Here is a 26333-nt window from a genome sequence, read left to right as displayed (position 1 = left end):
CCCACTGATTTCTGGCCAGCCTCCCCTGCCCCACTCTGCTTTCTGGCTGGTGGGCTGGCTAGCAGGCCAGCTTCTTCTCCCGCCCCCCGATTCTTGCCACTACCACCCTTTCTGGTCAGCTGGCATTTTCCTCGCCGGCTGAAGCTGCCATTTTCCTCCCTCCCACTCATCCCATGGCTATCTGGCCGCTCTCCAAACTCTCGCAAGAGCTGCCACACATAGAATTAGCCAAGGGTATGCCTTAGAGAATTAAATATATAGATATGCAATAGACAGGAAAATGATCAGTTATTTCTAAGTATGTTTACACACACACACACACACACACAGACGCACAGAGACACTTTTTACTCCAGAAAAGGCCACATATTTCCCATCATCCCACAGCAAAACACACTAGCAGAATTATATATACCCAATTTCAAAATAATAAGATGTGTTTATTTAAGAAGTAGTGTATGAGTGTATTTGGAATATACAACAATACTTCACATTCCCAGACATAATCGTAGTAAAGTTAAAAAACAAAAAACAAAAATTATATCAGTATTTTTGAGGTAGAAGGACCTTCATTTCCAGAATTTGTATCCTCCATTCTTTGCACTACAAAAGAAAATTCACCAGAGATTAAATAAAAAATCTGCCATGCTGATAAATACTCTCATGTGAGGTAGTTGCTTATTACATGCACTTATTCCAGTACAACTCCTTCTGACGGACTATTCCCTTCATAAGGAGGCTATTGATTCCCTTCGTTATATGTATGTAGTCTACTCGTCCAAATGCAACACAATCCAGACATACATGGAAATGTAATCATACAATGCTTCCTCACGAGTTTGGAAATGAAAGTGAAAGTAGTCCTCAACAATATTGCGTCTAGTCGTAGTTGCTTAAAAGAAGAAAAATTATCTCCTCTTGTCAGATAAAGGAACAACAGGAAAAGAAACTATCTAAAATTCCTGCATTGCCTGAATTTTTCCTGCATTTCACCACTTTTTAGGTGGGATTCCCTTTTCCCTTGTTTCTGATTTTCAAAGCTTGAATACCCTGCATTTGGGGGAAATCCCGGCCAGGAACATTTCTGCTGACTCTCTGCTAAAGCTGCCTCCTATATATGCACAAATTTTTCCAATAGTGCTTTTCAACAATCCAATCCACACAACACAAAGTTCCCTCCATTTTCAAAATTTGCCTTCCCTCCAAAATTAACTGTCAAACAGTTCTTTCTCAGTGTGAAACTAAAGAACAGAAGGCATGAACTTTTGACCCTTCCAGGACTTCCTCTGGTCCTGGGGATGGAATCTGCAACAGGGACTTTCCCTGGTGAGCAGGTCTTGTGTGATTCTGTGTGCTGGCTGTTCCTGCAGCCAATATATACTCATGACCCCTAGAATATGACCTGTAGATCAGATGGTGACCATCCCTGGCTTAGATGGTACCTTTCAAAGAGCTTTCTTTGCTGGCATTAGAGACTGCAACAGTGCAGGACTGCAAGTTTTAATTGGTTAAACCAGTAGATTAATAAACTGAAGATGTAGTTTATTAATCATTGGGGAACCACTTTAATGACTGGCTGCCACCACACCAGTTCTGACCCAAAATACATTTGAAGTAATAAATCAGCAATGAAACAAAAATATTAGACTCTGAATCCAGACCAAACAGTTTGCAAAAATGAAGGACATTTGGAAAAATTATAAATCAGTCTTCACATTTCACATGCAGATTTTGACACAAAATACAACCGGAACGGACAACTAGCACTGCTTTGTTTTTGAAAGCACTCTTTTGCATCACCCTGAGAATTTTACTATGATAAATCCTTTAAAAAATAAAATTACCAGGATGCACACACTGACTGCTTTAAATGAATAGCAATTCCATATGCTTTCTCGGTTTAAAGCACTCCCAACTCAATATGACTTTTGCAAGAACTTTCTTCCTCCCCATAATATCGTATTCTGTCTCATTAAGATTACAGCTCTTTCCTTGCTGGTCATCTGTTATTTCAACTCTGGCAGTGTTCTTACAGCCCAACACCTTGGCAGCCTGCCAGCAACCTCCACATCTTTTACAACCAGCATTTCAATCATCCCCCCCCCCCCACATCTAATCAAAAAGTAAAGAATGTATACACTTTCGGGACTTCAAAGATTCTCTCTCCCTTAGTGGGATACAAATAGGACCACCGTTTTCATAATAATGGTGAAAGCTGACGATGGACTATTTAGTAGGATAATCTCTGGATGAGCCTTGTGATACACATTTTTGCAAAGCATGAGCTGTAAATGCAGCAGGACACATCACTCATACGACCGGCACCCTGTAGAAGTAGTTGTTAAGGTCATAAAGTGGATTAAGTTTGGCAGAGTATGGCCGCCTTCAGACCTAACACGGAACTGTGGGCAAATGCTGTGGGTGGATGTGTGAATGCAGCCCATATGTCTATTTCATCTTAAAGCAACTTGGCCCACAGGATCACTGAGAAAACGGAATGGAAAGAGTAGCCATAGACAGGAGAATCTAAAATACTATGGATTGCATTTTCTGTTCCAAAATAGTAGTAGAAAAACTTAGTAGCTAAGCCAAACACAGTCTGACAGTCATTTTTTGTGCTGAACCACAGGGTCAATAATTCTGCTGGTTTAGTTACCTGTCCAGGACTGTAAAACGCCAGAGTTCACATGCAATCTGTGATACATCCTTTTGTCTTGAGCACATTTGAAACTGCCTTCTACTGAGTCAGACCATTGGTCCATCTAGCTCAACCAATTTGTTTATCTCTGTGGCGATAACTGAACTCAGAAAGAAAGCCTTAAGAAATGGCTTTACTTTCTCTTTCCTGTGTGTAACGTTAAAATCACCCCCACTGCAACTGTTACCCCATCTGTTAACCCAACTGGTCCCCATGATTCCATCTTAGTGCATCTGTCCAGTCACACCCTGTGCAATAGAAAAGTAGTTAATCCTTCTAAGTTTCAAAGGGGCTGCTTGCAGAAAGCACTGCCCTTTGGATGGCTTTTCAGACTGGCTATGTACAGCATAGTTTCAATATTTCTGTGGGTTTTTTTTAATTTTAAAGACAGATTTTATGACAACCAAATGGCATTTTTATTTCAGTATGTCTTTCATCCTCCAAACCATTTAATTATTTAAATGATGAGCCCCTTGGGGACAGATGCATTTGCATTTAGACAAACTGCTGTAATTCACTCTGAGCCCACTGGACAGAATAATCAGAGTGAATCAAATTTTTAAAACTACTAAAAATTATATTGTCCTAGTGATAGAACTATCATCACATCTGATGGGAATGCCCACAGGCCCAAGTGTTTGAAGGCACCATACTTGAAAACTGTGGCCAACTTCCTGACTAAACCTGCTCATGTGCAACCAAAAAAGGCACATGCAAAATGCTAGCATCTCTGCTTCTGAAGCTCTGGGGCTTTTGCATGGGGTGGGTGGGTGTGATTTTTGCCAATTCCTCTTCTCCCACAAGTGCTCCATGTGACCTTGACAAACCTCAGAGGTCTACTTCCAGGTTGCACTGAACAATTTTGGGGAAAGGAGAGATTAACAGAAATCACTCCCATGCATGAGGCTTCAGAAATGCGATGTGTATGTCTTTGTTGGTTGCACACACACAGGTTTAGTCAGGATGTGGCATGAAGGGTTGTACTCCAGCATTCCTTAGCCAAGTTCCAAAGGTGATCCTTTCATGCATTCGGGAACCAGAAAGTCCGTTATGCCCCAAAAGGTTTGGTTTACTTCTTGCAGATAATATTATCTGGGCAAAGAATTGGAAAAAGTACTGTTTTAATCTTTTCCAGGGATCAGGTTAATAAAATATGGGACATTATAATTATAGTTAAAGTCATTTATTAGCTTAATAAAAGGATGGTCATGGAGACACAGATAGCTTCCTTACTAATTGGTTCCTCTTCTTTTCATATCTGGGAAGTCTGAAGAGAGAAAAATGAGGCTGACTCTGTGTGATGCTCTTTCTTCATATTAGCTCCAGCAAATGTGATAAATCATTTTCCATGTGGTCTTTATTTCATTGCATGACTGCCATTATTTTTCTGCAACCTTTTTGCCTGCAATATCAAAAGAAACATGATGTTTAAAAAGAAACACTGGCTCCCATTCTGCATTGCAAAATTTGGTTCAGTGCCACTCCCGCTGCTGGGTGTACAGTATATAAAACGTTTCCCATGCTGTTGCAGAACAGGGCTATTTCAATGTGACTTAAAATTGCACGTGACTTACATTTCCATTGGAAATAATTGAGGTAGCATTGCACAACTGCAGAGCAGCCCTGTCAGTGTTTTAGACACAAACAGCAGTGTGGGCAGTGCTGATCCACTCGCATTTCACTGTGCACACTGCTGCATGGAAGCCGCTAGTCCCAAGAACATTCCAAACGTGAGCAGCTGCTTACGAATCAGACCATTACAATATCACAAAACCCCACGATAGGCATCTTAAATACAACGAGCAAGGCCACGCTACCCTGAACGCGTCTGATCTCGTCTGATCTCGGAAGCTAAGCAGGGTCAGGCCTGGTTAGTACTTGGATGGGAGACTGCCTGGGAATACCGTGTGCTGTAGGCTTAGGGAGGAGAGCTGGTCTTGTGGTAGCAAGCATGACTTGTCCCCATAGCTAAGCAGGGTCTGCCCTGGTTGCATCTTAATGGGAGACTTGATGTGTGAGCACTGCAAGATATTCCCCTCAGGGGATGAAGCCGCTCTGGGAAGAGCAGAAGGTTTCAAGTTCCCTCCCTGGCTTCTCCAAGATAGGGCTGAGAGAGATTCCTGCCTGCAACCTTGGAGAAGCCACTGCCAGTCTGTGAAGACAATACTGAGCTAGATAGACCAATGGTCTGACTCAGTATATGGCAGTTTCCTATGTTTCCTATGTTTCCTAAGATTCAGCATAGGCACATTAACCAGGTCATACAGTCTCTACTGCTGACTCCATGGATGGCAAGAACTGGCTATGGACAGCCTGCAGTCTTGCTTGAAGGTTAAACCTTCAAAGCATTTTAAATTTCTGTTCCTTTTTTGACCACACAGGATGGAAGGAAAGGAAGATGTTTTGGTGGCCTGTCTGTTCAATTCCTCTAAAGAAACGCTGAAGGTATGAATATACCTGGGCTGTTCCAACTTTTCTGCATGCTCTTTTGGGTTTTGTAAAGAGTTCGATACCAATCTACATGATCCGCTTACAACCGCCTGAAGACTCGTGAGCGATGCTGGAATGCACCATACAAACTCTTCCACTGAATGATTATGGATCCCTAGGCCCAAATGAAGCCTGAGGCTACAGAGCATTTATCAACTCTATGTTCTGACTCAGATTTTTGATGAGGTTTTTTTAAAATCCAGCCAGCAATCCAAGAATTTATGCTAGCAGCATCAGAATACAATGAACGTCTCCATGATCCAAAAACAAGACATGAGGTCAAAGAACTCATCTACAAGATATGGGGCAAGGATGAACAAGCACTTGCAGGCATCATTACAGACATCTGCAAAGACCCATAAATTAGCAGCTGATGGGCATGATAGAAGTTTCTAAAATTGTGAATAGTGTGGAGAGGTAGGGTACAAGCATATCAAAATGGCAGATATAAATTGGTATAATATTTATGGTTCTGTGCTGGGGAATAAGGATTTCCAACACATCATTCCTAGCATGCTTGCCAAACTACAGTTCCCAGGATTATTTGGAGGAAACCTTACTTTGGAGGAATCATTTCACAGGGCAGGTTCATATGAACACCTGAAAGTGGCAGGAACCTCTGATTCCTGGGGAGCATGCACTCCCAGAATTCTGTGGAATTCTCTGCCATGGTCATGGTCACCAGCTTGGATGACTTCTAAATGGGCTTAGACAAATCCATGAAGGATCAATAGCTACTTGTCTTGATGGCTATAGGCTATCTCCTGGTTCAGAGGCAGGAGGCTTCTGAATACCAGCTCTAGGGGAGGAACAGCAGGAGAGAGGGCATGCCTTCCTCTCTTGCCTGTGGTCTTCCCAGAGACATCTAGTGGGCCATTGTGAGCCTCTGACTAGATGGCCCTTACGGTTAATCCAGCAAAGCTCTTCTTATGTTCTTATGAGCTGCAAGTGCAAACCCACCAAAGTCCGGCTCCCAAGCTGGATTTTCTTCCCCCACTCAACATTCGACCAATATTTGTAACCAACATTTGAAGTCAGGTGGAGAATGCCAGGCAAATGTCAGAGGTTTGGCTCGGTAATCAGACTTTGCCGGTTTCAGACAAAACACCCTCTGCGACACACACTCCCCAGGAACTGGACTTCCTGGTGATTATGTGAACCTGTCCACAGAGTTGTTGGGAAAGCAACAATCACAAAATAAAAGAGGGGGCACTCTAGCACATGAGTGGGTGGGGTTAGGGCAGAGTCTGGCAGCTCAGGGGAGTAGCTCAGCAGACCACAACAGAGTTGTCACAATCCAGTCTAAAGTATGCCATAAATAGACAATGAGGTTGTTCACACGACCGGACTGGGAGTGAGGAGTTGGTGGTTGTGGGAAGGAAGGCTGGCTGAACTCTCCTTCCCCCAGACAAGCACTTCACTGTTGCACAACATGGAGCTCCAGAGGCCGGGATGCATTGTCCCAGCCTCAGTATATCCCACAGTGCACCACACAACATGTGTGATGCATTGAGGTATTCCCCCAGGCAACTGGTGCTCTAAGCACCTATCTCTGTGTCCACTGGGGCTGAATGTAGCCCCTGCAAACACACAATCCTCACTTGAGCCCTTAACCCCGGCTAAGAACCAGATTTAGAAGCTGGACTAGTCGGTGCTGCCCCACTGAGATTGGGCCTGATCCTGGCAGTACTCATGTGCAGCCTAACACAGGCTGGGCTTCCCTAGCCTGGGTTAGGGTGCATGTGAGAAGAGCCTCAGTAGGAACTAAATGTACATGCAAGCAGATGGCTCCACATGTCAAAAGCACTGAAGCAAACTACACAGGATGCAGCAAAAGCATAGAACAGACAAACACACACACACACACACACACCATGTCGCATATGTCCAATGTAAAGGACTTTGGTTCCATTTTACAGCTGAGGCACAGAAGTAAATGACAAACCCAAGATCAGTAAGTGGATCTGTGGTCCACCGAAGTAAACCTGACATATGCTCTTAAAATGAACTGCTTTTATGACAACTTAATCTTATATATCTTTATCTAGCTGCCTTCTCTTGAATCCAGCCATTAGTTCATCTCCTCTGGCAGACAGCAGCCCACAGGTAGGAGCGTCGTTCCCACCTTGTAAGTGGCATTGCCAGGGACTGAATCTGGAGCCTTCTGCTGACAAAGCATGGACTCTAGAACTAACCTATGGGCCCTCCTGAGTCTGGCTGACCCAAAACCACATGGGTCAAGTGTGTCCTCAGTGTCCTCCATTTGTTCAGTTTTTGAAGACCATATTTTTTTTATTGCATTGGTAGCCCTTTCTACAACTTTGATGCATGATCTGCATGCATATGTGATGTATTCCTCATAGAAGACAATACATTTGCATGCATGAATCTGTCAGCTGTATTTATTCATACCATATAGATGAAAATAAAAACCAAAATTCTAGCCATATCTTATAGATGTCGAATAATTTAAATGCTTGGCATCCCTCAAGCAGTCAGTTCTGTTGCTTGTTCCTAAATCTAGCCCTGTTCCCCTGTCCTAAATATATCCAAGAGCAGACTTGTAAACTTTGCCCACTCCCAATCCACTGAGATTCCCCCTGTCCCTCTCTTTCTGAATGTCAAGGGTACTCTTGAACGGGAAGTGACCCAAAGGCAGCGTTATCCTTCCCTTCACCTCTTGCAGGGTTATCCCACACAAACCCTCACAGCCGATGCTGCCGCCTAGATCACCATGTACCACACACTGTGAGCAGGTGCACTGCGTGAATTGTCACAAATGATCGCAGCCAATTCATTGCTAAAGGGATAGAAAATGACAAGCATTGTAAATGTTGCCAACATGCTAAATCAATAGATCACATCATTGCCAGTTGGCCTGCACTGTCAAGTATTGATCACCTAGTGAGATGCACCCAAGTAGTAAAAAAATTATCCATGATAAACTGGGCAGGCAATGTCATCTTAAAATGGGAATGCCCTTAGACATCAGATACCAGAGTCCACTTTGGAAGATGATTTATATTCGTTTTAGTGGGGCAAACCAATGATTATTGACGAGTCAACGAACTGCAAAACAGCCAGAAATGGTATTTTATAGACAACATTTCAGCCAAACGAGCCAGCAATAGAGCGGATCCACTCCCTTGAAATGAGGTCAAATAAAATGAAAAAGGACAGAAGTATCAGTGGCTGGCATACAGAGCAAGGGTGCATCAGTGCAGCCAGGGAGAAACCTGAGAGAACTTCCCAAATAGCTCCCAAATAGCAGGGGTGCAGCGGCAATTTCTGATGCTCTCCTCTTCCCCAGGAAGCCCTCTGTGCTACCCAAAAATATGTTCCTGAAGATTGCATAGCCCTTGGGGACCTATTTTTGGGTGGTACAGGGGGGTTCCTGGGGAAGGGGAGGGCGTCAGAAATGGCCACTTTCCTGCTGCACCAGTGCAATTAGTTGGGATGTTCTTTTAGTCTGCTCTCTTGCTGCATTGATACATTCTGGCTCCGTACATGAGCCATTGCTTCCCGTGGAAATAAAAAGATTGTGGACAGCATAGGATGGTGTGTGAAGCACTCTCCAGGTGTTAGGGAAGCAGATGTGCCGTACATGACCCATACTGAGCCAGTTTGGATGACTGCCAGCTAGCATATGTGATGAGACAAGTCGAGAGCACTCCTGCCCTTATGACGTCCTGATGGAGGACATCTCGATGGAGGATGGGGTGCCACATGAGGGCATCTCCCTTGGAGATTCCCTTAATAGCATGAGGGTTTTAAAATCTGAATTGCCCCTCTACACACGCTTCAAATCCCTGTGTATCTGATATGATGCACAGCCCTCCAGAACAGACCATTAAAAGGTACGCCCTCCTCACCCCCATTCCGATGCATCAAGCTGATATCAATGATTGGCTTGATGCCGTCCAGACCATCCCCACGTGCATGATGCAAGGATCGGCCTGGATTCATGATAAATGTCAGGACAAAGTCCTCTGGCAGCCCCCCTGCCCGCCTCGTCTCCACCTAGTGGGCACATGCCCCAAGCCACACACCCTGCTCCTGACATCTGGTGCAAGGGGGAGGCATCTACCTGGGCAGAGCTTTCCTTCTCCAGTCAGCGACTCCATGAACTGCTGACTGGGGACGGGCCCTGTTCTCGGCATTGGTCCCACCCCTTAGGCACAGGGACAGGGACAGTACCTGGGAGAGGGTTCATTTGGAACCTCTCCCATCCCTCTCCAGTCAGTGTTTCATTGACTTCCATACTGTGCTTTCCGTCCCAGCACAGACAGTGTTTCAGCAAAACATGCCTTGGTGGCTCCAAGGACCCTACGCCCAATCTTAGCCCTACTATACTGCTACTGATGATTTCTAAGGCTGATTTGCTCAAATATTGGAGTTATGCTTCATCTTATTTAATGGCAGTGCATATATTCACAAGGGATATGCCAAACTGCCAGCAATATAAGGAAATAAAGATTGCACACATTGGGGCAGCTCCTTCACTGCAAATCTGTGCAATCCCTTTGGCCTTTTAAAAAATGCTTGTGGAGGATCTGGACCATCATTTTGAGAAGCATATTATAATAAATGGTTGTGCTCCAAAACTTAATAAAATTACAAATCAGAATATCACCAGTGAAATTAACGAGCCAAAATATTACAGTCAGCCAGTGAATTTTGAAGGTCATTTTGAGCTGTTAAAAAAAAAATGTATCCGTTTAATGTTTTATGCCTTGGAAGAATAATCAGGCTGAAAAGACATTTGGCAGTCAAGAGGAAAGAAAGGAAAGAAAGAAATTCTAGTCATTTTGCACTGCAATTAATTTCCTACGAAAACTGAAAATAATGGCTAGGAAAATAATGACTCCTAAAGAGCCCTAATATTAATTAATTTCCTACGAAAACTGAAAATAATGGCTAGGAAAATAATGACTCCTAAAGAGCCCTAATAGGGTCTTCATGATGGCATGGGTCCTTGAAGCCAAAAAGCATTACTTTGAATGCGGTCAGGTACAGTGGGGTTTGAGCTGGAGGTTCTGCAAGCCCAGCACCTGGGCCCTTGGCTCCCAGCATCACCAGGGCTGCGGGTCAGAGGAGGGAACTGCAGGCAGTTCAGCGGGCACATTCACACCATAGCCCATAATCCTCCTGGTCTGGGAAGTCAGATGTCACCAATCAGGTTCATCTGGGACATAATTAATAACAGCCCTTCTGGATCAGGCCCAAGGCCTTTCTAGTCCACCATCCTCTTCTTATGGGCTGTCCATCCAGCTCGTGCAGCTGGTTTATGCAGCCGGACTGTCAGTCTTTGGCTTGCCTCTGTGCTCCACTGCTGGGCCATGGTCTTTGTCATATGTCCCCCTAGCCATAGTGAGCAGGTTAGCGGACTCTCAGCCCTCAGTAGCGGCCGGTATGGGTGCCACCGGGGTGGGGCAGCAAGAGATACCTTTAAGAGTAAATCAGTCGGTGCTTACCTCTGCTCTCACTGCCCCTGAACGCTGCTCGGAGCAGGAGCCACGCACTGCCCAGCACCCCCTGTGGCAGGGGATCGCCTCCACCACTCACCTGGCTGCCAGCGGGAGATCATCCCCGCAGAGGCCAGGTGAGTGGCAGAGGTGATCCCCCGCTGCAGGGAGTGCTGGGCAGTGCACTGTTGCTCTGAGCAGCAGTCAGGTGCAGCGAGAGCAGAGGTAAACACCGATTGATTTACTCTTAAAAGTGTCTCTCACCATTGCTCCCCACTGCCAGCGTCTGCGCTGGCCACTACTGTCAGCCCTTTCATCTTGATATAATATACCACAGACTTTGCTCCTTCAAATCTAACATCTTAGGCCACTAAGAAAGTTCCTGTTCACTTAAACAGCTCTTTCCATTCTCCTTTGCTGTCCCTAGCTGGAGATGCACAGAAGCCTAAAGCCATGGCATGGTATTTGCTAGTGTGCATCTCTTGCTACACATGACTCTCTCCCTCCTTCTTTCTCTCCTTGTTTCTTCTCTTATCTGACTGTATGTTCCTTAGGGCAGAGGCACTTTTTGGGGGCATACGATTGTCTGCCAAGCACAGCATACATCAGTGGTGCTGTATAACAAAATAATTATAATGGTTAAAAATTGCTGTGGTTTTAAACTTCGTCAGATACCATCCTGCTTCAAAAGCTGAACTTTGATACTCTTGCTACAGCAGTGAGGAAATCAATAGTATCATACTGATACACAAGAAAGTTCATTAAAGTAGCCATGGGCATCTCCAAACCCTTTCCCTATCAAGCTGGCTTGCTAATTGGTTTGCAGCAGAGTTCCTGCCACCCAAATTATCCAGCTCTGTCTTGCGAAAATCCAGCTCCATCAGCATCAAGAGCACAAACAACTGGAGAAGCAGGCAAAGGTCACATCCAAGATGTTGTTGAGCACAGAAAATGAAACTTGTTAACATTCGGAGGCTGCTTTTCCAGAAGGATGTGGGCAGGGGCTCTTGAGAAACCCTCGTGCATGTGACTGAAAACCAGACTCTGGAGGATTAAGCAACAGCAATCCTGCTTGTTTTAAGTCCTGTGCCTCTGTTGGGTTATAGTTGCACCAATGCAGAATCTCTGCGAGATGGTATAATGTCATATAATGTGGTGGCTGGCATACTGCTCGCTGGCATACTGCTCAATGGTACATCAACCTAATGATATTGCATGCACACATTGTGCAAATGCAAAATTTGTGCAAATGATGTCACACAAGAGTAAGCCCATTATTTCCGGTGGGCTTGTTTTCATGTAACATCATTTGCACAGATTTTGCATTTGTGAAACTTGTGTGCATGCAACATCACTACGCTGATGTACCATTGTGCAGTAGGTCACTCAGGGTACTTTAGTGTCGTCTTGTGTGGTATACTTAATTGGCTGGTGCCAGCTGTGAGCCAGGAAGCTGTGGCTGAAATCTTGCCTAAGTCATGATCCTGCTAGCAGGGATGCTTCCAAAATTCTCATTCGAAGTTTTCCAGAGATGTTGGAGTTCCAGATTACCTGGTCTCCATATTACTTAGTATATCCTAGTGTAACATGTCCAGCATAATAATTCAGGAAGTACCAGACCTGCCTGCACCACTGAGGGGCTCTAACACACGCGGCAATGTTGTTGCACAAGAGGGCAGTAGCCAACAGCTGACTTGTGTGTGATCGCAAATCACATGCTACTTCCATTATTCCCAGTGAAAGTATCATATGATGCGCAAAGCACATGAGTCAGTCATAAGTATGAGTACCCCTCTCTTGTGCAGTAGCATTACGGCTTGCGTTAGAGCCCTGGAGCAGCAACACAAGAGGGTCTCGCTACACCTGCGTCATGCTGCAGGACATGTAAGCCACTACATCTAATAAAATTTGAAGCTGGCAGGCCTTGACATAGAACATAACCCCCCATCCCCATTCAAATGGGGAAATGCCTTTTGCAGGATGGCTCTTGCACATACTCACACCCACAAGCACACCATGGAAAAGTCAGGAAAGTTTGCACCTTTTTCTTCGAAACTCATTATCGAGCCTGTTCTATGGCAGTGATGGGAAAATAAATTTTCCATCCACCATTACATGCTCTCAGTGTTGCCCAGCAGGGCTTTTCCCAGTGGTGCAGGGCCACTTGAAATCTGACCCTGGGCAACAAGCGTTAGAACCCTCAGTAGCGAACAAGAGAATTTTACATACAAGAAATGTGGAAATGTAAAATGGTCCACCTTGCACAGTGGTCGATTCTCCTTCAGAGAACTCTAGGACTGTTAAACAAGGCTGGATGGCCATTTGTTAGTGATGCTGTAGAAGACCTCCAAGACTCCTTCCAACACTAAACTTCTATGATTCCATTGAACTGTTTATGTTCCACTGAAAAAACAGCATTTAACTTATTCATGGTCCTCACTTTTTACTCAGAAGAAAAGGTGTAGTATGATAATATGACAAATATTTATATACAGCATGTTGAGGCTGAAGTTGCTCACATTCACCAGGAGTTAGACTTTACGGTCCCATTCACATGTTTCGCCAAACAGAGTTGAATGGGGTGGAGTTTGGAATTCATATATGTCCAAATGTGTTAAACTGAAGTTTCGTATCAAAAGTGATCTGCAGTTTCCCCTCACCAAACTGCACTTTGAACCCTTGGTTTGTATTGAGTTTCGTGGCTCCAACCTGAGGTCTGAAGGAGGCAGAGTTATGCCTGAATGCAGACAACACCATAACCATGGTTTTGTGCTGTTTCGAGAACCAAAATCATAGAGCGGGCAGCCCAGACCTGCCCAGGGATGCACCCGCTCCATGCCTGCCATGCTTCTCGATGGCCGCCTCTCAGAGCACTTGCCCCGTCCCCCTGTCTCCGCACTCCTCAAGCTGTTGCCTGGCAACAGGGATGCCACGTTGTCCTATCCCAAGCTTCTAAACCTGTCAAAAGGGAAAGCCACATTGGGGGATGCCCAGTTTCCACTTTGTCTCTTGTTCCTCCCTCTGGCTCTCAGAAGAGAAAGGGGAAGGGATGGCAAGATGGGCACTATGTGTTTGGGTCTCCAAAAATGAATTGATAAAGAAGTATGCTCACAAGCACATGCAGTTGTGGTGGCATCAATCCCAGACAGACTGATGACATCACTGCAAAGATAATATATGGCAGGGCAGGGATACCTGCTTAGTCGGCTTTAAAAGGCAGCCCCACCCAGGGATTCTTGAATGGCTCTGCTCTGCTTTTTGAACAATAATGTTGGGGAAGGGGAACATCACCTTCTGCTTGGGTAAAAGCATACAGTCTCCTGTGTTGCTTATGAGAAGAAGGAGGAGGAGTATTGCCTCCTACTACTAGTAGGAGGCAATACTAGTGGTATAATCCAGCAGGAGCAGTATAGCCTCCAGTCATAAAGAGAATCCTTCTGTGTGGTGATGATGGTTGCTGCTCTGGAGTGGATTGCTCTCTCATGAAAGACCATGGAGATAACTTATGAGAAGAACCACCCTGGGGTACACAGGGATAGGGGTGTGCATGAGCCAGTTAGGTGCCTCCTCTGGGAAGCACCGAATCAGCTTGGATGCTGGCGTTTGAACCGGCTCAATGTGGCGCAGAGCGGTCCCCTTTAAAAGCAGGTAAAGCTTTTAAAGGTGCATGCACACTGGCCATGTGCTTGCCAATCCCATGCGGAAGCTGTAGGGAACAGCATCACAGCCCCACATGGCAGGTTGGAGAGCGGGTGCCACCAGCGAAAAAATGGTGAGAGAGGGGATGAGCAGGTAAGGAACACCTTACCTACTTTTAAAGGGAACCGCTCTCCACCCTGCTGGTGGGTGCGCAAATGGCTTGTGCACATCCCTACGCAAGGATGAGGCAGAATCGTTTCTAATATGCCTTGATACCCCTTCTCCTAAGGACCACTCTCTCATGAGAGCGAAATGCCATGGAGACACACATGTGGGCCAGATAGCAGATGCCACCCAGCCTGGTTGCTCGACACAAGCTAGCTGGTTGCTCAACACAAGCTAGCTCGACACAAGCTAGGTACCCCAGCAACACCTTTCTCTGTCTTGGCGACTGCTGCAAAGAAGCGGTCCAAGCAGCCCCTCTGCCAGTCCCATCATCCATTGGCACATATCCATGTTTGCTTTTCTGTGGTTACTGATATTTGGGGCTCCCATCTCCCACATTTCCCCACGGTGGCCAATCTGTATACTCTGCAAAGTCCGAGCCCAGGAAATTTGAATGAGAGTAAAGATCTATCCTTGGCCCTGCTGTTTCTCACGTCCGCTCACACAGCACTGACCGGACACATGGAGTGGCCACTAAGGAGTATGAAAGGGCTGCCTGGGGAAGAGGGGGTCATGGTGTACAAGTTTTATTATTTACCAGAGAGGACAGGGGCACCACACTAGTGGGGACCCCTTGATTTGGATGGCCTAACTCATAAGATCACAGTCTGATGAGGGACCAAAGGTCTTGGAACCTCTGGCTTTCCCTAGTGGACTATCCCTTTCATGCAGGGGCGTAACTATAATAGGGCAAGGGGAGACAGTTGTCTGGGGGCCCACTGCCTTGGGGGCCCCACCAGAGGAAAGTCACATGACTGACTCCCCCAGCCGCGCACCTGCCCGGGCTTCCTTCAGTTGTGGGCGTCCACAATTTACAAAGCCTTTTAAAAAATAATTTAGGGTGTGTGTGTGTGTGTATGGCCCTATCCATCCCCAGCACAGTACTTCCAGTGACTGTTGCTGGTGTCTATCTGGTGTTTCTTTTTAGATTGTGAGCCCTTTTGGGGGACAGGGATAGATCTTATTTATTTATTATTTCTCTGTGTAAACCGCCCTGAGCCATTTTTGGAAGGGCAGTATAGAAATCGAATTAATAATAATAATAATAATAATAATAATAATAATAATAATTTGTTTATTTCTATGTGTAAACTGCCTTGAGCCATTTTTGGAAGGGCGGTGTGTATGTGTGTATACACACACACACACTTCATGAGCTGAGCTTCAGTGAGGGGGGCCCCATTTTAAAATCTTGTCTCTGGGCCCCCTCCAACCTTGCTACGCCTCTGCTTTCATGAGATGGCTAATCCCCAGCTGGCAAGCCGACAAAGGGGAAAGAGTGTGGTTTGGTGACCCTGGAATGCTTTGCCAAGGTCTGCCATCACAAAAGCATCCTTGGTTACAGTGGACCAAGCACCAGGATCCTTTGCTCAGGATGGTCATCCCATGAAATCAATTGCCGGGAAATTTGGGACCAGCAAACAGAAGTATTTTTTCACACAACACATAATCAATTTGTGGAATTCTCTGCCACAAGATGTGGTGACAGCCAACAACCTGGATGGCTTTAAGAGGAGCTTGGATAACTTCATGGAGGAGAGGTCTATCATCGGCTACTAGTTGGAGGGCTGAAGACCACCTCCAGCCTCAGGGGCGGGATGCCTCTGAGTACTAGTTGCAGGGGCGTGATAGCAGGAGAGAGGGCATGCCCTCAACTCCTGCCTGTGGCTACCAGCGGCATCTGGTGGGCCACTGTGTGAAACAGGATGCTGGACTAGATGGGCTTCCTTGGGCCTGATCCAGTAGGGCTGTTCTTATGTTCTTAGGTTTTAATATACATATTCCCTCTTAGGACGTCATCATGAGCCCTTCCCAGAGCAACAGAAAAACATTGCCCCTCAGCATCCTCCCATTGCCAGAAAGTGCGCTTGTGCAAGACTGTGTTGTTCCAGGGCTCTTATGAAAGTGGTGGTGCAATTGCTGTCAGAATAAGGACTTGCATGCATTTTTAAGGGGCTTTAAATGCCCTTTCCCTGCCAAGGGCAGGCAGTCCATTTCGACAAGGCATGATTGTGCTCAGCATGCCCCCTTGAAGATCGTGGCCAAAGGCTGCCACCCTGCAAATGTTCTGATGCCTTGCCCACAGTTTGGTGACACAAGCACTATGGAGCTTTCTGGGATGTGGCCTCAGCCAACCAGGAAGAGGGTGTGGCTACGCTATCCTGAAATCAGAGGTTGCTGGGATATGATTAGATGGATGTTTGAGATGCGATTCACGTTTACAAAAAATAACCTCGGGTTCATCTACCTGCAGCTTGCTGTTACATGCAGATGGGGCCTACAGCTGATGAGGTGTCATTGAGAGGTGTCCAGAGTACCACCTGGTCCACCTTTGCTGGAAGAGTTTCAATGATTGGTGCCTGAGGATGTGGACAAGGGGTTCAGTCAAGTTCAGCTGACCAAGTGCATGCTTAACTCTTGCCCTTCATGACTCATTAAGGGAGGGAATTTTTATGTGGGTCCAGCAGGTGCCTCACTGAGAGAGGGAGTGATCCCAGATCCATTGACGGAAGCTATTATTCAACCACTCCTAAAGTAACCTAGTCTGGACCCAGGGGAAATAAACAACTATAGGCCTATGGCCAATATTCTCTTCCTGGGTAAGGAGCTTGAGCATGTAGTGGCTGACACTCCAGACACTCTTGGAGGAAACAGATTATTTAGATCCTTTTCAGTCAGGGTTCAGGCCTGGCTTTGGAGCAGAAACTGCTTTGGTCGCCCAAAGAGATGAGGGAGCACAACCCTGTTAATTATCTTGGACAGATCTCTCAGTAGCTTTCAATACCATTGACCATGGTATCTTTTTCGATAGGCGAGCTGAGTTGGGTATGGGAGGCACTGCTTGGAGGTTGTTCTGTTCCTACATCGAGGCCCATTTCCAAAAGGTGGCACTGGGAGTTTACTGCTCGACCCCTTGGCAGTTGTACTTTGGGGTTCTGCAGTGTTCCATTCTTTCCCCTATGCTGCTTCACATCTACATGAAACCATTGGGAGAGGTCATCTGGAGATCTGGCCTGAGGTGTCATCAGTATGCGGATGATACTCAGTTGTATCTCTCTTTTTCATCGGACACAGGTGAGGTGGTGACTGTCCCGAATCAGTGCCTGGTTGCAGTAATGGACTGGATGAGGGTGAACAAACTGAGACGCAATCCAGACAAGACAGAAGTACTGTTGGTTGGTGGTTCCTCTGCCCAGGTGAATGATGTTGGGATTGCACTCCCCCTGAAGGACCAGGTTCGCAGTTTGGGGGTGCTCATTGATCCAGCACTGTCGCTAGAGGCTCAAGTGGCCTCTGTAGCTCAGAGTGCCTTCCATGAGCTTCAGTTGATACTGAAACTGTGACTTTACTTGAATAGAGATAACTTGGCCACAGTTACTCATGCTATGGGAACCTCTCACTTAGATTACTGCAATGACACATTGCCCCAGTTTGAAACCCAATCTGGATTTCACATGGATGGAAGCTGAGAGAAAAGGAAAGGAGGGAGGGCATAGCACAGAGCAAAACCGAATGCCCCCCCAAATCTAATGGCCCAGTTCCACAGAAATGTAGGAAGCTGCCTTACACCAAGTCAGACCATTGGTCCATCTAGTTCAGCATTGTCTACACTGTCCAGGGTTTTAGGCAGGAGTCTTTCCCAGCATTACCTGGAGATGGCAGGCCTTCTGCATGCAGCTGCATGCGCCCATCCCCTTGCATATAATTAGTGGTGCAGAGCAACCAGTGGCCCCCCTGTATGGAGTTATGCAATTCTGCATCAAAGCATGCCTCCTCCAGCCCTTTCAGTGGGGGCTCATATCACAGATCCCCTTTGCTGGATGAAGACAATCGGTCCTGAAAGCCATTTCAATCTCTGAATAGCTCTAATCCCATCAGATCTGGTGGGTTTTATTTATTTATTTATTGCCATGGCGTGTTATCCAACATACCCTTTCCTACTGCAAGTGGCAAAGAAAACCCTGGCTGATGGTAAAGTATGCAAATCAAATCCAGCTTTGATTTTCATGCTTACTTTTCTGATCATCCCAATTGTAAAGCTAAGCTGTAATTAATACATAAGAGGCTGGTGATTATGCAGCATTAAAGCTGAACATATAGAGAGAGCAGGCAGCATTAGGTGCCCTTCTGAGCAAGATCAGGCACCTTGAAGAAACAGGAGCCTTTTCTAGCAAGGCTCAAATTAGTGGACTGAGAAGCTGTCTAAATCAATGATAATCTTGAAGCACTCCATCGATGTCGGTGTTATCAGCCCTATCTCTGATAAATGAATGTCTTTACTTCCATTTCCGTACCATAAATTCTAAACAGCAGTTTTCACTAGGAGCTGGTTCACACATGCCCGTATATCGGTATATATATATATTTCTTGACACTGGACTGAGCTTCACCTGGGGCCTGGCAGGATGAACTGGTGTGCTGTCTCCTCTGGAAAGCAAACTGTATTTTCAGGTCATAGGAAAGATGTTCGTGGTATTAGGTCTGGGATGGCCCAATGTAGAAATGCAAGTTATCACTTGATGTTCTGGAACATGTGCACATGCATGTGGCCTTTGGGCCATCTCTCCTTGTGTCCTCATGTTCTATGGAAATTTCCATTGCTGAAAATGGAATGCAGTGTGGCAGAGACCTGTGCTAGACATACAAGAGACTTCCTGCAATCCGGATCTCCATAAATGTCGTCTTGCCCCTATAGAGCCCATTGCCCCTATAGAGTCCATGAGCATATGAACTGTCTCTTCCCTATTAAAGAAAGCAGATCCACTTACTTGTTGCTTTTTAGTTAAATATCCATCTCCTGAATTTTCTACCATTCAGATCAGCTCACAATTATACACGTAAAGGACTTCATTAAATCAACAATATCAAGATACAATAAAACAACAAAACTAAGCATATCTGGAAGCACTAAATAACTTCCAAGACTGTGTCAATCCACAATCTGGAAGGATAGTATATAGATGAAAGGTTTGTCAGCCTTCCTAAAGCTCTACAGGCATGGATTTTGGCAGCCTTCCCTAAGGAAGACATTCTCTCACATTGGGGCCACAATGAAGAAGCTCCTGTTCCATCTGCTAAAAGAACCCAGGTCTTTAAATGAGGGGACTTTAAACAGGGCCTCCAGAAGATCTTAATGTGTCCAGATAATATAGGGAGAGCAGATCCACTTTGAATGTCACAAAAATAACATCCACCACCTGATCAGCATTTGTAATGTCTGAACGGAAGTATGGAGAGCAAAGTTGTATAGGATGCAGATTCTCCTTTGGAGATTATAAAAGATTTTCCAAAAATCCCATTCAGTTGTGGAAAAGGTTGCACAGGTAGTTTGCAGTGCTTATTTGTAATCTTCAGAGATTCTCTCACATATGCTGGACACAAGCCTAAAGGATACAATGGTCATCCAATACTTTCCATCTCAGATTCTAATACTGTAGAAAAGGAAAGGAAAGGTTGTGCTGTCGAGTTGGTGTCGACTTCTGGCGACCACAAAGCCATGTGGTTTTCTTGGTAGAATACAGGAGGGGTTTACCATCGCCTTTTCCTGCACAATATGAGATGATGCCTTTCAGCACCTTCCTATATCGCTGCTGTCTGATATAGGAGTTTCCCATATTCTGGGAAACACCAGCAGGGATTCAAACCAAAAGTCTCCTGCTCTCTAGGCAGGTTACTTCCCCACTGCACCACAATATCTGTCATAAATATATATAAAAAATCAGTGACTGGATGCAAAAACACTTGGGCTGGCAGCCAAGATTTTAAGCATTATGTGTCTCACATTGAAAGCAAAGAGCCGCATCATCTATATTTGTGTCCAGATAAGAACATAAGAACAACCCGGCTGGATCAGGCACAAGGCCCATCTAGTCCAGCATCCTGTTTCACACAGTGGCCCACCAGATGACACTGAGAGCCACAGGCAGGAGTTGAGGGCATGCCCTCCCTCCTGCTGTTACTCCCCTGCAACTGGGACTCAGAGGCATCCTGCCTTTGAGGCTGGAGGTGGCCTATAGCCCTCCAACTAGCAGCCGTTGATAGACCTCTCCTCCAAGAAGTTATCCAAACCCCTCTTAAAGCCATCCAGGTTGTTGGCTGTCACCACATCTTGTGGCAGAGAATTCCACAAGTTGATTAAGTGTTGTGTGAAAACGTACCTCTGTTTGCTGGTCCTAAATATCCTGGCAATCAATTTCATGGGATGACCCCTGGTTCTAGTATTATGTGAGAGGGAGAAGAATTTCTTTCTATCCACTTTCTCCACACCATGCATGATTTTGTAGACCTCTATCATGTCTCCCCGCAGTCATCTTTTTTATAAACTCAATAGCCCCAGGTGTTGTAGCCTTGCCTCATAAGGAAGGTGCTCCAGGCCCCTGATCATTTTGCTTTCTTTCTTTTGCAAATTTCTCAGTTCTACAATATCCTTTTTTAGATGGGTTGACCAGAATTGTATGCAGTGCTCCAGGTGTGGCTGCACCATAGTTTTGCATAATATTAGCCATTTTATTTTCAGTCCCCTTTCTAATGGCTTAGGTCCAGGTTACCTGAGAGAGCACCTCCTTTGGTCTGATCCGCACCACATGCTAAGATCTTCTGAGGAGGTCCAGCTCCAGTTGCCACCAGCTCGTCTGGTGGCAACCCAGAGGCGGGCCTTCTCTGTAGCCACTCCTGGACTGTGGAATGCGCTCCCTGCAAACATCCATAATTTGAATTCTTTATTGGAATTTAGGAAAGCCCTAAAGACCTACCTGTTGGGCTTGGCCTTCCAGTGCTCTTAAATTGTTTTAAAGGGTCTTTGATGTTTGTGAACCGCCCTGAGCTATTTTGTAAGGGCGGTCTAAAAATCGAACAAGCAAACAAATAAATAAATAATGATTCCTAGCATGGAATTGGCCTTTTTCACAGCTGCTACACACTGAGTCGACTTTTTCAACGAGCTGTCCACCACGACCTCAAGATCCCTCTCCTGGTCAGTCACTGACAGCTCAGATTCCATCAACATATACTTGAAGCTGGGGTTTTTCGTCCCAATGTGCATCACTTTACACTTGCCAACTCTGAACTCCATTTGCCATTTTGTTGCCCACTCACCCAGTTTGGAGAGATCCTTTTGAAGCTCCTTGCAATCTGTTTTGGATTTCACTAACTGAAAGAGTTTGGTATCATCTGCAAATTTGGCCACCTTGCTGCTTACCCCTACTTCTAGATCATTCATGAATAAATTAAAAAGCACTGGTGCCAGTACAGATTCCCGGGGGACCCCACTTCTTGCTTCCTTCCATTGTGAAAACTCTCCATTTATCCCTACCCTCTGTTTCCTGTCCTTCAACCAGTTAGCAATACACATATGTTCGTGTCCCCTCATCCCATGACTGCTAAGTTTCCTCAGGAGTCTTTGATAAGGAACTTTGTTGAAAGCTTTTTGGAAGTCTAGGTATCCTATGTCAACTGGATCACCCTTATCCACATACTTGTTGACACTCACAAAGAACTCCAAAAGGTTTGTGAGGCAAGATTTACATCTGGATTTGTATCTGATTTACACGCTTAGTTCCTAAAAGCAAAGGTATATGATACTCCTCATATGGGACATTCAAGACATTCACATGGATGTCTGTGGACATCCAAGACCATGGGAAAGAAATCTCTGGAGAGATAAGAGCAGGTTTTGTACATCTGTATCCAAACCATTCTCCTGATCTGGTCTCTTGCATCTGCATAATTGAGCAGAATGTATGGGCCCAATGCAACTTGCTATCAATGGGATAATAGCCAAGTTACCACCCAGAGGTGTAAGTTGGGGTGGTGGGGGTGTACTAACTAACTAACTAACTAACTAACCTAACTAACTATGTAAATAAATAAATACACAAATAAATAAAGTTGATTTTAAGCATGTTTGGAGGTGCTGTATAGAAGAGATATTTAATTATTTAAGATTGTGTCTAGCCCGTATGGCTAATAACCTGGATCTATTCCTGCTAAATGGAGTTGCTCCAGGTGACTGCCTGGGTCAATACACTTTTCATCGAGGGGAAAGTTTATCTACAATTGACTATGTGCTTGTCACGAGAGACATATTTGATGCAATAGACAACTTTAAAATTAGTGCTAGACCCGAAAGTGACCATAATCCCTTAACTTTAACCTATATTTATGACGGACAACCTAAGATCTGTAGGAATGTAGGTTTAACTCAATCTAAGGAATTGTGGGGTGGCAGAGTTAGGTGGAATCACAAACTGGATCAACTTTTTTCTTTTTGGATCAACTCAGAGACTGGTGAAGTGGCTAGGAGGAATCTACTGGTATTTTAATAGATCAGGATAGAGACCATTGTGTCATTGAGAACTATGAGATCTTCATTTGCTCAATTAAAGCTTTAATAACCAAATCGGATCACGCCAGTTCAGAACTAAAATCTTACCGCCCTAAAAAATGGTTCGATTATGAGTGTATTAGGGCTAAAAAACATCTCGTTACTCTTTCAAAGTACGCTAGTTCTAATCCCTCTGCAGACCTGGCTATAGAAATATCGAAAAAGAAAAAGGAATATAAAGCCCTTCTTAGATTAAAAAAAAAGGGCTGATACACAAAAGAAGTGGTCACTTCTAATAAGTGCAGTGAAGAACAACGATTCGTTGAGCTTTTGGAAACTAATTTCAATATCAAATAATAAGACACATTCCTTTCAGGTCTGCCCAATAACCCCAGAATTATGGGAAACTCATTTTCGGGCACTTTACAATGATATCTCTCCCCAAGGCCCCCTTCAAATAGGTTCATTACCACATTGGTCTCCGGTCTCCACATATGAGATAGAGCAGTTAATTATGCAATTGAAATGCGGGAAAGCACCTGGAAACGATCGTATCCCGCCGGAACTCCTGAAGCTCTACAAAGATTGGTGGGCTCCTGTGCTGGCTGCTCTCTTCACATATATTGATCAAACCGCACAATTCCCACAGGATTGGGGAACGGCGATCGTGGTCCCCATCCATAAGAAAGGCAGAAGGGATGATCCCTTTAATTTTAGACCAATAAGCCTCTTAAACATTATAAGTAAACTTTATGCCAAGCACTTATGTGTCAAACTATGTGCTTGGATGGAGCAGGAGTGCATTATTGAGGATGAGCAGGCAGGATTCAGAGCTAACAGATCTGGATTAGACCACTGTCTAATATTACAACATCTTGTGGACAAACAGGTCAAAAGGAATAAGCGACCTCTGTTCGCCGCTTTTATAGACCTTAAGATGGCTTTTGACACAGTTCCTAGAGGCCGTCTTTGGTCTAAATTGGCGGCTACTTCTATGGACCGAAGGCTTCTACTCTTGCTCATCAAAATGCATGAGAATTCTTTTTTAAGAGTGCGTTTGGACCATGCTGGTAATCTTACAAACTTAGTACCCATTAGGAAAGGGGTGCGACAAGGGTGTGTGTTGGCCCCTTACTTGTTCAATCTTTATATTAACGACTTGATAAAGTGTTTGCAGACATCTGACACTCATCTACCAAAACTAGCTAACAAGAAAGTCCCAATCCTGATGTATGCCAATGATGCGGTGATTCTATCTCAAACCAGGGTTGGGCTCAAAAGAGTGTTAGATGCCTTAGCACTTTACTGCAGAGACGAGCATCTACAGATTAATTAGGATAAATCTAAAATTATATGTTTCACCAACAAAGTAAAAAAAATTGTATGGATGCTAGATGGACACCGATTAGAACAGGTAAATCAAATAAAATATTTGGGGGTAATTTTTCAACATAATGCTGGGAAATCAGAACATATAAGCATGGTCACAGAATCGGCAAAATGCAGCACAGCAGCAATTTTAAGATTTTTTAGAACTCAGGGTGCAGGCTTCATACCAGCTGCCTTAAAGCTCTTTACTGCAAAGGTCATTCCGCAATTATTGTATGGCATACAACTAGGTCCATACTCAAGGTTTGACACTTTGGAAAGAACCCAATCAGGGTTCTTGAGGAATTTATTTGGCACGCCAAAATGTACAGCTAATGTGACTTTAAGGACAGAGGCTGGCTTTATAAAAATTGAATCTCGGGCCTGGCTTCTGATTATTTATTTCTGGTTGAAAATACATCTGCGGCCAGTTGGTTTAATTCCTGAGTTTCTCTCAGTTAGTCCCCAGTCACTATGGTGTGTCACAGTAAGTACGAAACTCACTTCTCTAGGCTTAGACCCAACTCAACTGCTGGAACTGGGTCTAGTGAATGCGAAAAGAGTGGTGAGACAATGCTTTGTTGATATTGAGATCCAAGAAAACTGGGCTGCGCTTCCAGAGTTTTATAAAACTATAAGAACGAATATGGATCTTTTCCCCACAAGATATCTGTCGACAATTACTTTTTCTAAGTTTCGATGGATATTCACGAGAGTAAGGGTTAATTCCCTTCCATCTGCACTTCTAGCTGGGAGGTTTCAGGGTGTGCCTTTACAAGAACGACACTGTAGTTGTGGGTCAGGAGATACAGAAACTGTCGCACATATCCTTCTCCACTGTAAACTCCATTTATATCCCAGGGTACGCCTTATTGCTCCTTTAATATGTAAACTGGCAGATCAATCCTATGCCAACCTTGTAAAACATCTGCTTTCTGATAAAGATGCTTTAGTTTCTATTTCTGTAGCTAAGTTTAGTTATATTGCTTTTAAAAGGTATAATGGGATATCATCCCAATTTTAAATTGTATATATATATACACAGACATTTTAATGCTTGCTAGTTTCCATTTTCTGTTTGGTCAATGACTGTAAATAAAATTATTACTATTACTATTACTATTATTTAAGATTTGTATATTAAGATTTTTATTTTATTTGGGGTACTTTTTGCATCACCAACTTGTTTTTTGAACCCTAAAAGGTTTTAACTAGTCAATATTGTGTTGCAGAACAGCTCTGTTCTGCTACTACTTAAAACTGCACAATTGCAGTTATGCAATGCTATGTCCATGGAAAATGAGTGCAATTGTGCTATTTTAAGGACTAGTAGCAAAACAGGGCTGCTCCATATGAGTGTGAGTGGTGTTTTAAACACCCGCTGTAGTGCAGACCACCAATGTTACACTGTGCAACATGTCAGCAAACACCTTTAGTAGGAACATAGGAAAATAGGAAGCTGCAATATACTGAGTCAGACCATTGTCCATCTTGCTCGGTATTGTCTACACAGACTGGCAGAAGCTTCTCCAAGGCTGCAGGCAGGAGTCTCTCTCAGCCCTATTCTTGGAGATGCTGCCAGGGAGGGAACTTGGAACCTTCTGCTCTTCCCAGAGCAGCTCCATCCCCTGAAGGGAATATCTTACAGTGCTCACACTTCTAGTCTCCCTTTCATATGCAACCAAGGCAGACCTTGCTTAGCTAAGGGGATAAGTCATGCTTGCTACCACAAGACCAGCTCTCCTCCTTAGCACTCGGTGATAAGCTGTTCTGAACTACTTTGTCAAGTGTCCATATGAGTTTATCTTGTCTCCCATGAACGGTGTTCCCTCTAGCAGGGATTCCCAGATGATGTTGACCTCAACTCCCAACATCCAGAGTCACAATGGCCTTTGGCTGGTGACTATGGGGGTTGTAGTCAACAACATCAGGGAATCCCCTTTAGAGAGAAAACTGCCCATAAATATCAATCAAATCTTCATTGAAACTTCAAAGTCATGTTGAAAAAGACATTTGAAGAAATGAAATAAATCTTCACAAGGAACCTCAAATATTCTCCTATGATGTGACACTTACAAATTCTTCGACAACCTTACTCTTCAAAAGTCTGAGTATCTTATCACTG

The 26333-nt window shown here is 44.6% G+C and overlaps 1 pseudogene; it reads left to right on the top strand.

Moving 5' to 3' along the window:
• The first annotated feature begins 4498 nt into the window (after positions 1–4498).
• LOC128348384 (uncharacterized) lies at positions 4499–4617 on the top strand (annotated as a pseudogene).
• Positions 4618–26333: the final 21716 nt, after the last annotated feature.

Source organism: Hemicordylus capensis, chromosome 2 (genome assembly GCF_027244095.1).
Source record: "Hemicordylus capensis ecotype Gifberg chromosome 2, rHemCap1.1.pri, whole genome shotgun sequence".
Lineage (NCBI taxonomy): Eukaryota > Metazoa > Chordata > Lepidosauria > Squamata > Cordylidae > Hemicordylus > Hemicordylus capensis.
This window is presented reverse-complemented; position numbering and strand designations above follow the sequence as displayed.